At 37.7% G+C, this 12,257-nt stretch overlaps 1 protein-coding gene across 1 annotated transcript in view; it reads right to left on the bottom strand.

The window, feature by feature from the left end:
* THRAP3 (thyroid hormone receptor associated protein 3) overlaps positions 1 to 12,257 on the bottom strand; it is a 54,770-nt gene that overhangs the window by 32,644 nt on the left and 9,869 nt on the right. The window contains exon 2 of the mRNA XM_012642284.1: positions 2,911 to 3,013. The gene's annotated coding sequence lies outside the window, so the exon portion shown is untranslated. The remainder of the gene's footprint in view (positions 1 to 2,910; positions 3,014 to 12,257) is intronic.

The following is a 12,257-nucleotide window of genomic DNA, read 5'->3' as shown; positions in this document are numbered from 1 at the left end:
CAGCTAATTTTTTCTATTTTTAGTAGAGACAGGGTCTCACTCTTGCTCAGGCTAGTCTCAAACTCCTGACCTCAAGCAATCCTCCCCCCTTGGCCTTCCAGAGTGCTAAGATTACAGACAGGCATGAGCCACTATGCCTGGCCATCACTAAGTGTTTAAAGATGATATAAGGCTACAATAATTCAACGTTGAGTACTGGCGCAAGATTAGAAAGATAAATGGAACAAAAGCACAAAGTCTACAAAATATAACCTATAATACACTCTTATAAAAATGGCTTTAGAAATCAGTAGAGAAATGAAGGATAAATCAGTAAATAGGACAAACGATTAACTACTTAGTACAAAACATTAGATCCCTACTTCTTACCATAAAGAGAAATAAAAGTCCAGGTATATTAAAGAAAAAAAAAGTAAGCCATTACAAAAGAAAACATTAGTGACTATTTGATTGACCTGTCTAAGCAAGCCTATTAAAAATCATCAATTTGGGCCGCGCACGGTGGCTCACGCCTGTAATCCTAGCACTCTGGGAGGCCGAGGCAGGTGAATTGTTTGAGCTCAGGAGTTTGAAATCAGCCTGAGCAAGAGCAAGACCCTGTCTCTACTAAAAATAGAAAGAAATTAATCAGACAACTAAAAATATATAGAAAAAATTAGCCGGGCATGGTGGCGCATGCCTGTAATCCCAGCTACTCGGGAGGCTAAGGCAGAAGGATCACTTGAGCCCAGGAGTTTGAGGTTGCTGTGAGCTAGGCTGATGCCACAGCACTCACTCTAGCCCGGGCAAAAGAGTGAGACTCTGTCTCAAAAAAAAAAAAAAAAAAAAATCATCAATTTGCTCATGAAAGATACTGTATCATCAATGCTATGTGTAGAAATAGGTAAAACAAAAAAAAAGATATTGTATCCATCATATCATAAAAGGACAGAAATGTAATAACAATAACAGAAGAATAACGAGGTAGTACTCTAAATGCTTTACATATATAAATTCACTTAACTCATAACACTCTATGAGGGAGATACTATTTATTGCCACCTCCACTTTAATATGAAGAAACTATCTACAATCTTAAATATTATGCTCTTTTACCATGCTGCTTCATTCAGTTAGAACAAAAGGGAGCTCTTGGAAATTAAAAAAATAAGAGCATAAGTGAAAAAAATACAACAGAAGGTTGGAAAACACAGCCAAGGAAACCTCCCAGGAAGTAGAACAAAAACAGAGAGATGTAAATAGCAGGAAAAACAAAAATAAAAGTACAGGATCAGTCCCAAAGATTCAACATCCAAATAATAATTCTAGAAAAAGAATAGAGAAAATAAAGGGGTGAAAAATCAAAGACATTATTCCAGAAAATTTCCCAGAACTGAGGAACATAAATTTTGGTTCACCAAGTGGTCAGTCAGGACACCGGATGAAAACAGCCACATCAAGAACATCATTATGAAATTTGAGAATACTAAGACAAAGAGGTCTAAAAGTTTCAGAGGTTACATGTAGGTTATATGCAAAGGCAACTGACATGTCACCAAGAGTGGAGAAGTATCTTCGAAATTCTAAAGGAAAATTATTTCCCAACTAAAATTCTATACCTGGCCAAACTAATTATCAATATTAGGGACAGAATATAGGCATTTTTATACGTGCAATGTCTAAAAAATTTACCTCTTGTGTACCCTTTTCTCAGAAAGCTAACAGATACAGGTTCTCCTCCAAAACAAAGGATTGAATCAAGAAAGAAAAAGAAATGGGGAAAGATAATGGTATCCAGTCGAAAAGAAGTAGGAAAAATCATCAGGATGATGACCCATCATCAGGATGGTGACGACAGCTGCACAGTGCTGAGAGCACACTGCCAGAATGGAGCAGATCAGAAGGCAGATCCAAGAAAATAAAACTTACAGCACAGCCAAAATGCTCAGAGGCATTCTGGCTAGAGTTTAGAGAGGAATTACCGATAAAACAGACAAAAAGATAATTATTAACAACAGAGAATACAAACAGTTCTGCAAAAAAGGAAAAGTAACCACAGCATGCAAAGTGACTGGGCTGTGAATAAGCTACATGTAATCATAATATTGTTAACTACGAATACTGCCTTGACCAAAATCACATTATAACCAGAGTGACAGTATAGGTATGTGAGTTGGCTGGGCAAGCCTACCAAAAACTGCCACTTTCAAAGGGGTGGGTTAAAAGATAAAACCAAACACTGAAAAGCAAAAGCAGCTTATTATTTAGAGGTAATATCAAAAGAAACAGTAAAGAGTTGAAAATAATTTCTTGGGACTGGGAAGGGAAGTGGGGAGAGATTGCTGTTTTTCATAAAAAGCCCTGCACAGCTAATGGTCTGGTATGTCTAGATATAGTATTTTTGCACATGTATTAAAAGTTATTTTTAAGTACAAAGAAATATGTCAAATGCTTTTAAAACTTAAGAAAATGTACTGTGGGAAGAAATCAAATGCACATAAGAATTTATTCATGTCCACCAGTTATGTATATGATAGGGAAAAATGAAGGGAAAGCCTAAAAGTCCACCAAAAAGGGACTAGTTACCTAAGTTGTATGGCACATTCATGATGAAATGCTACAAATCATCAAAAAAATGCAAAGAGGGGAAAACCTTGTTCTTGTTAACAAGAATCAGGTGACAAAAAATACAATCCTAATTTTGATTGAACATACACATATTCATGTAAAATATCCATGAAAAAAGATTGTTCCCCCAAAATATTAACAATGATTATACATGCGTCAAGTTTATGGCTGATCTTTTTCAAATACTGCTTCCTGACAACCCAGAACTTCCATTAAGGGATCTTCTAGATAATCAATTCTTAATGTAAGAATGGTTTTATAAATCAGTGAAGTTATTAATTCCTTTTACCACCATGCATTTACCTTATGTGAACAATGATTCAAATTGCACTGGATCCCAGACACTACCTCAAAAGAATATTGGCAGCGCCACTGGTTTCTCCAATTTATACGTCAGGATACACTTCTGAAATGAGAGGAAATAAGCAGTGATAAAATGGCTGCCCAGACCTTACAGAGTCCATTACTTATGCTTGAAATCTGTAAGCAAAACCTCTACTTTAGCGCTCAAATTCACTCCAAGTGGACACAGGCGTCTCTCAAAGTATACTGGCCTGAAGGTCTGTCTCTCTCACACACATTTTCATCCATCCAACCTACTACAGTATGGAAAGCTAAAACCTTCCTTCTTGTAACCTGATACTTTCACTGGCAATATTTCAGGTGGTAGGATTTTCATTATGCAAAACTAATTCACAAGCTCCATAATTCAACCTGGTAAGCTTGACAAGAATCAGATGTTTGAAATAAGAAAAAATTTAACTGAGGTATGCTGAACTAAATTTAACAAATACATTTCAAGGTAAAGTAACTCTCCATACACACACACACACAAACTCTTTCTGCTCCAGTTGTCTATATATTCTCAGATCTGTGAATATGGTCGTACATGAAAGCTATGTGAAGCATTATCCAAAAAAATAGGAAAACCAAGTTCCAAGACCAGCAAGCTCATGTAAACAGTTAATGTCCTCACTCCTGGCTTATTAAAGCTTTGTTATTCATTCATATTACTATAAAGTAGTTAGGCATACAAGATCAAATAACCCAAAGACGCTGTCTTGACCTTAATCTTTCTTCCACTTACTCAGCATTCAATCAATCGAACAGCACAGGCTACCCACCTTAGCTTTCCCGGAAACCCTGTGGTTTGTACATAGCTGAATCCTTGCTTATTTAGCCAGGGAAGGAATGTATTTCCTTAAGCTATGATATCCAAACCGTTTGTACATGCACAATCCTCAGACTACAATGCCCCCTTCCCTTTCAACCAAACTTGTACTCATTCCTATGAGAATCTCCTCCAGCAAGCTGTCCCTGGCTCTCCCAGGCTGGGTTAGGTACTGCCCTCTATGTTACCCTGGATGTGTCTCTCCTTACATTTGTCTCATTATATGTTAATCGTCTCCCCTAACACTTGTCTCATTATATCTGTTAATATGTCAGTTCCCCCACTGGGCTGTAAACTCTTTATATGACTAACACTAATATGTGTTTGCTGAGTAAACCAAATACCCAAGCAATAAATTCTTGACCCATACCAAAGGTAATCAGATAATTAACATTACAAAGAGCCAATAAAAGCCTCTTAAAATTATTAACAGGATAAGACTTTTTTTATATCCAGATGAAAGTAGTATTCAGTTATACCCTTTATCAAATTAATGACAATGTTGATATATATTTACTTAGTTGATAATAGTAAAAACATAGCACTTTCAAAAATTCATTCTTTCAAATACTTTTGCATGTTTTCCTGCAGTTTATTCGTAGAATGTGTCCTAGGTTACAGTAGCCAAAATGTCCTTCCTAACTCCAATGGCACAAGGGGTTCACATCAGTCAGCTTGCCTAATGAGGGAAATCCCATGACTGCTACAAGACTGAAAACTGCTCTTACTCTATAGCATGCTGAATTAAAGAAGCAAACTACTCCTGTTGCTGTTCTTCAAACTCTAACCAGATGGCAAAAGCACACATACAAAAATCTTCATTTTACCACCCCATCATGTTTCCTTACTATTAATTGATTCTCAGATACTAGCAAGAATTTTATCATTCCAACAAGTCTTCAATTTTACATTGTTGTGACGGGTCGAGAGGCAAATCAGAGGCTGTGGCCTTGTTATTCTACGACAGTAAGGAGACCCCTGAAGCCCTCAGTGATCCCTGCTACCACAGTTTGTACACCCTCCACCACCAGCTTGTCCTATGTCATCTAGCCAGCCACAGGCATACTTTTCGGCTCTACCTACCTCTTTTGGCCAGAAACCAGTGTATTAACAAGGAGACCCCACACTGCTGACAACAGACCCTCTTCCCTTCTATACATTACTGACTGTCCACTTATCTAACAAAAAAGAAAATTTATTAAATACTGACTACATGCCAGGCACTTTTCTAGGCACTGGAGATTAAACAGTTAAAAGGTCCCATTATTCCTGTAGCTTCCATTCTAGGGGGCAGATGGGGACACAGGAGAATAAGAATTACAATTTTATGTAAAGCTGTGAGAAGCCTCTCTCATGAGACAGTGAGCAGAGACTGGAATAGAAAGAGTGCCTTATCTGAAGGCAGATGGGTCCAAGCAGAGGAAAAAGCAAGTGCAAAGACCCTGGGGAAGAAACATCCTTGGCTTATCTGAGGAAGAAAGAAAAATAAGAGTAATTGCAATGCAAAAAGTTGCCAGGGAGCTGTTGGTAGATCAAAGCCAGAGACATGGATGAACAGATAGGGCCTTGCAAGCCATCATAAGGACTTTGGTTTTCCTCTAGGTAATGTGGGCAGCCACTGGAGTGTCTTGAGCATAGGAGTAATATGAGCAGAATTATGTTTTAAGATACTACAAACTGCAGTGACATGTATTGGCTATTGAGTGAAGAAGTGAAGAATAGACTTTAATGGGCCAAGGACAGAAGAAATTGGTAGATATTGCCTAAAACAATCTAGATAAAGGGACAAGAGTCCCTTAAACCAGTGGCCTGCAACCTTTTTGGCACCAGGGACCAGTTTCACGGAAGACAATTATTCCACAGACTGGAGGAGGGGGGGTGCTGCACAGTGGAGCTCTGTGGCCCAGGGGTTGGGGACCGCAGCCTGAGACCAGAGTATAGCCCAGAATACTGCATGTTCCACATACTACTACACCTTAAATAACAATGTAGTTCCTAAATCCAAACAAAAGGTAAATAATAATATTCTAGGACCATAGCATTTCTATCTCCTATAGTAAACTAGATCAAAATTCTTTTTCTTATCTCACCACAGGCACCCCAGTAATCTTTTATTGACAGCTACAGAACATAAGGAAACACAAGGATAACCTTACATACTTCTGTGAACCTGAGGTCAAAGTTAGTCCTTTAAACCACCAGGCACAACATGTTTCCATAACACTTAAAGACTAATGTGTTCTGGCTTCAAAAGCATGACTGCACTTAAAAGTCAACAAAAGAGGATAATGTCTTCTATTCAAGTTAACCCAAAGTATCCAATGAACAACAAAATTTAATCTCAACCACTCCCCACTGAAAAACATATTAAGAATTGATAAGACTATGACAGCTGAGCAAATAAACAGATACTTCCAAATGGGCCTTCTACATTAGGGGTCAGCAAACTGAGCATATATGCCCAATCTAGCCCACTGTCTGTTTTTGTAACACCCATGAGCTAGGAATGATTTCTACATTTTTAAATAGTTGGAAAAAAAAAAAATCAAAGGAGTATTTCATTATATGTGAAAATCACATGAAATTCCAATTTCTGTGTCCATAAATCGTTGTATTGGAACACAGTTGTGCTCATTCGTTTACATATATTAAATAGATAATTGTGCAACAGGGACTGCTATAGTGCTCTCACTGCTTTGCTCTGCTACAACTTGCAGTGACACAGTTACAACTCAACAGCAGTTCAAGTACCATGCATACCACCATATCACATTTTATTTTTATTTTTAAATTACCAGTGCATACCCACCATATCATCAAAACAAGAAAAGTGGACTTTGACATTACCTTTTTAAGGCAAAATGTGGAGTGTGGATTATTTTGTTACTGAATTTGATGGCAAAGCATTGTGTTTATTATGACATGACACCACAGATGTGCCAAGAATACAGTATGTCAGCATTACCAAACTAAGCATTAATCATATTCCCAACTTAAAGGAAAGCAAATGATGGTGGTAAAAATATCCATGTAGAAAAAGACTTAGCTGGACACATTTACAAACCTTGTGAAAATATAAGGTATTTAAAGCCTGGGTTATTTACTGTACTATTCATCAGCAGGTACTTTGCAGAAAATTTTTGAATGTATCAAATTACTGTCTAGAGTGACCTTCATTTGCTCTCAATTCACCCTCATATCCCGAACCATCACCAATTCTGTGAATTTTTGTTAGAAATAGAAAGTGAATATCCTGACTTTCCCTACTATCCAGCAGTTCAATGGCCTAGAAGCGGTGACATTTTATCGTGGTTTTCAAGCTCAGGGTTGAGCATGAAATTTTTCTCAACAAGAACAATCCTGAACCACTATTATCACTGTTATTGAACACTGAATAGCTGTGGAAGTTAGTTTTTGCTGCAGATTTAATATCAAGGAAAGAATCTAACAGAATACTGTGTCTTCCAAAAGATAAATATGCTCTATTAAAATCACAGGCTCATGGATTAATATTAGCATTTGGCAGTATCTATTTGTGTGAGAAGACATTTTCAAAGATGACATATGTAAGATTTCACTACAGATCCACATTAACAGATAAACGTTTGCCATCAATTTTGGCAGGTAATGCTAACTTTGAACCCCAATTAAGTGAAATGTTATTCCCCCAAAAGTAGAGTTCCATTCTTCTAACAGACCTGTATTACAAAGATGGTACTGGTTATTGTTTTTTGAATTCCACTAATAAAAACTTTGTGCAAATCTGTTTTCTCTCTTATCATTTAAGTACCTAAAATAATAGCCTTAATTTTGCCTCTCGGCCAGCGAAGCCCAAAGTATTATCTGGCCCTTCAGAGAAAAGGTTTGCCAACCTCGGTTCTATATCATTTGCCTAAAAAAGGTATTTAGTGCAGATGGCCAACAAGAATAAACCCTTAGTGAACAGTAATTCTCCAAACTATAGGGGCCCCAAATGGTAGAAAGTGCCAATTTTTTAATATTTATGCCCAGTAACTCAGGAAGGCAAATAAAATTAGTAATCATGCATCCGAATGCAATTTCCAAAGCAGCTGCTGAATCAATAATAATGAGCCTATCTGGCTGTAAAACCAGACTGCTTAGGTTTGATTCCCAGCTCCTCCACCAACTGGTTGTGAGACTTTGACTAGGTTACTGAATGAAATCTCATTATCTCTGTTTTCTCATCTGTAAAACTGGATCCTACTTCACAGCATTGTTGTTGTGAATTAAATAAATTAATATACGTGTAAAGTTCTTGAAACAGTGCTTAGCACATAGTAAGTACTCAATAAATACTATTAATTGGGTCAACATCGAAATGACAGTTAAAAGACAAAAACACTTCAATCACCTGCTATGAGTAGTCACACGGTCATTAAACAATTACATTCTCTTGAGAATTCAGAATGTGGCTTTACGGCAGGCTCAGAATATAAGATACTAATTACATCTTCAAGCCCTCTTAAAAAAAAAAAGCAGTATGGCTGGGCGCGGTGGCTCACACCTGTAATCCTAGCACTCTGGGAGGCCGAGGCGGGCGGATTGTTTGAGCTCAGGAGTTCGAGACCAGCCTGAGCAAGAGCGAGACCCCGTCTCTACTAAAAATAGAAAGAAATTATCTGGACAACTAAAAATATATAGAAAAAAATTAGCCGGGCATGGTGGCGCATGCCTGTAGTCCCGGCTACTCGGGAGGCTGAGGCAGTAGGATGGCTCGAGCCCAGGAGTTTGAGGTTGCTGTGAGCTAGGCTGACACCACGACACTTCCTGCCTAAGCAACAGAGCAAGACTCTGTCTCCCAAAAAAAAAAAAGCAATATGCTCTGGCAACAAACCCAAGCCTATATCTGATTCCAGGCTGAACGCGTCTGCCCCGTAAATAACCCCATTATTCTGTGCCTCAAATTTTCAACTTACAACATAGAGGGGGATCAAACACGCCATCTGTGCACCTCAAAGTCTCTACCTAGACCAGTGGTTTTTAAATTCATGCTCTCAGGCTGTGTAGATGCTTCAGAACAAAATAACATTCCCCGATCAGACTGAAATCGTGGAGAAATCTTAACAACCACTTTGCCAGAATTTATCACATTTTTATCACATTACAAACCTTTTATAAGCTACCACCATTTCCTTACCACTCAAGCCTCTATTTCCTTGAAAGCCACTAGTCATGCACTATTACTAGACTAAATCGCTCCTTGAGGGCAGGTACCCAGATCAAATTCCTTTTTTTATCTCCAGAGTTTAAATACAAATTAATGAATATCAGTCATCTTGTTCTCCCCATGGTAAAATATATAATGTACAATTTACCACTTTAACCTTTTTTTAATGTACAGTTCAGTGGCATTAAGAACATTCACAATGCTTTGCAACCACCATGACCATCCATCTCCAGAACTTTTTCATCTTCTCAAACTGAAATTGTGTACCCATTTAACACTAACTCCCTATACCCCCCTCTCCCAGCCCCTGGCAACCATCATCCTACTTTCTGTCTCTGAATTTAACTGCTCTAAGGAATCATACAATATTTGTCTTTTTATGTCTGGTTTATTTCACTTAGAATGTCTTCAAGGTTTATCCACGTTGTAGCAGGTGTATAAGGTTATAAAGGGAAAAATATGTACAGAATCATAAAACTTGAGGTATATAAACTATTTTGCCTGCGCTAACTGAAATGTTAAAATCTTTTTACCTAATTTTTTTTTTTTAGCATACATGCACAGTAAAAATTTCCAACTGTACAAAAGTATGTAATGAAAAGAGGTTTCCTGCCTAATTTCTACCTTCCCTGCCTTCAACTTCCAGTCCCCCTACCTTCAACTTCCAGTCCTCCTCCAGTTTTTTGTTTTGTTTTATTTTTTTCGAATACAACCACCAACCACATGTTACCTTGCCTTAAGGCTGTCTTCTTAGTAAGATATTCAGTTGGCCTATCAGGCGTGGCTGTTCCTTGCTCCTCTCCTAAAATACTAATATAAAGATCCAAAACAGGCCGGGCATGGTCGCTCACACCTGTAATTCTATCAGTTTGGGAGGCCAAAGCAGGAGTATCACTTAAGGCCAGGAGTTCAAGACCAGCCTGAGCAACACAGCAAGACCACATCTCTACGAAAAAATTTAAAAATTAGCCAGATGTGGTAGCATGTACCTGTAGTCCCAGCTACTCGGGAGGTTGAGGCAGGAGATCACTTGAGCCCAGGAGTTTGAGATTATAGTGAGCTATAACACCACTGCAGGGAAGGAGGGAGGGAGGGAGGGAAGGAAGAAAGGGAGGAAGGAAGGGAGGAAACATTCCTAAATCATCTCATCATTATTTGTGTACTCCACTGGAGACTACAGAGGATGCTAAATCTCTGATTATAAGAATAAATCTAACTCACTAAAGGCCTATTTGAAAAGAAATTTCAATCAATAAAAAACTACTAATTTTAGAGTTGAAAAAGCAGATATCATATTCAGAGTCTATCTTCCATAAATGCCTAATTTTGCTAGAAATTCTTCATCCAAAATAGTAATTTAACAACCCATTTAACCCACGTCATCAGACCAGGATAACCAACTTCTAGATGAGTCACATTTGCTTTCACTTGTAAACAAGCAAAAGACAGAGACCAACTTTGATGCCAGGATAACCTGTCACAAATATGATCATGCTGTTTCTCTGATTAATGGTCCTTTCTGCTTACTGATTAAAATCTAATATGTGCACACCACAATCCTGCTCTACCTGCTCCATCTTCTACCACTTACTTGTACTTCTTTAATCAAACTACATTTTTGGAATGAATTTCTGCTTCCACACCTTTAGACATGCTGTTCCTACTGCCCTGAATAGCCTCCTCTCAATCACTCCTGTCCCAAACCCTACCACACATACACAAAACCCACCAACTGTTCAACTTCATCCCATCCTTCCAGAACTAGCTCAAATATCGACTCCTGTAAAACCTTCCCTTGACCACCCAGGAGTTCATATGTCATTCCATGGTCTATTATTGCCCTTAGCATACTGCATTATAATTAACTATGTCTGTCTCTCCCACTGTTTGAAGGTCCCTAAGGATAGGGATTGTGTCTTATTTATCTTTTATCTCCCCCAATGTCTAGCACTTGGTATAATGAAATTCCTGGCACTTGGTATATTTCAACATGTTTGTTGAATGCATTAAGTTTGAGCCTCAAGATTAACATCTAAACAAGTACGGCAATAGCGAGGACACAAGTATTACATAAACCTAGTGATATTCCACATATGTAAGAATTTACTGAGAATAACACTGTACTGTGTTCTACAGAGGATACAAAGAAATATAAAATGCTAACTGCCCACTGAGCATATAAACTAACTAAAGAGGCAAGGTACAGGAGGATCTTTGTTACCCAAGTACTCTTGTCCCTGCAGCAGGTAATACAAGGAAAACCCAGCATAGCACAAAAACATTCTCTGATGAACTTATAAAATTAGTCAAATACCCATCCCCACTTAAAACACTAGAATCTATTCCTGATCTGACAGAGTAATTCTTTGAATCAACATCTAGCTTTCTCTACCAGCTACACAAATACACATAATTCAAAATCATTGAAAATATCCAACAATAAAATGTAATAAAGGCAAACTGACTATAAAAATAAAGTTACCTCTAGCAAAATATGCCAAATATCATTCAACTAATGAAACAGACAACAGAAAAGTCTTCGAATCACAATCAAACCACCAACAAATGAAGATCTGGCAGGGTCAGACCAGTTAAAAATTGAGAAAGGAGATTAACAAAAATGAAGACCTGCAAGAAAAGAATCATTTATTTGAATATTAAAAGATTAAGGGGGGGGGGAGTTGGGGAGATGTTGGTCCAAGGACACAAAATTTCAGTTAGCAGGAATAAGTTCAAGTGATCTGCTGTACACAGTGACTAGTTCATAACAATGTATTGCATATTTCAAAATTGCCAAGAGTAGATTTTAAGTGTTGTCACCACAAAAAATGGTAAGTATGTGAAGAAATGCATATGGTAATTAGCTCAATTTAGCCATTCCACAATGCATACATATTTCAAAACATGTTATAGACCATAAATATATATAACTTTTTGTTTGTCAATTAAAAATTAGTTAACTTTTTTAAAAAGATTAAGAAAGGCCCTTGAGAAAATTGAAGGCCTCAATATTTTGGCAAAAGGTATGAAGTGAACAATGTATCATCACACAATTTTTTCAGAAAATTAGAAAAAAGAACAGTTATAAGAAATAGCCAGTATGGTGCCTGTGATGCTATTTACTAAAAAAGAAAGGAAAAAAAAAAAAAGCCAGGCACAGCAGTGTATGTCTGTAGTCCCAACTAGTCAGGAGGTTGAGCTGGATCACTTGAGCTCAGGAGTTTGAGATTGCAGCAAACTATGATGACGCCACTGCATCCCAGCCAGGGCGTTAAGAGGGAGACTCTGACT

This window comes from Propithecus coquereli, unplaced genomic scaffold (assembly GCF_000956105.1).
Source record: "Propithecus coquereli isolate 6110/MARCELLA unplaced genomic scaffold, Pcoq_1.0 Scaffold178, whole genome shotgun sequence".
NCBI classification, from domain to species: Eukaryota; Metazoa; Chordata; class Mammalia; order Primates; family Indriidae; genus Propithecus; species Propithecus coquereli.
The sequence above is the reverse complement of the archived record's forward strand: the minus strand, read 5'-3'. Positions and strand labels throughout refer to the sequence as shown.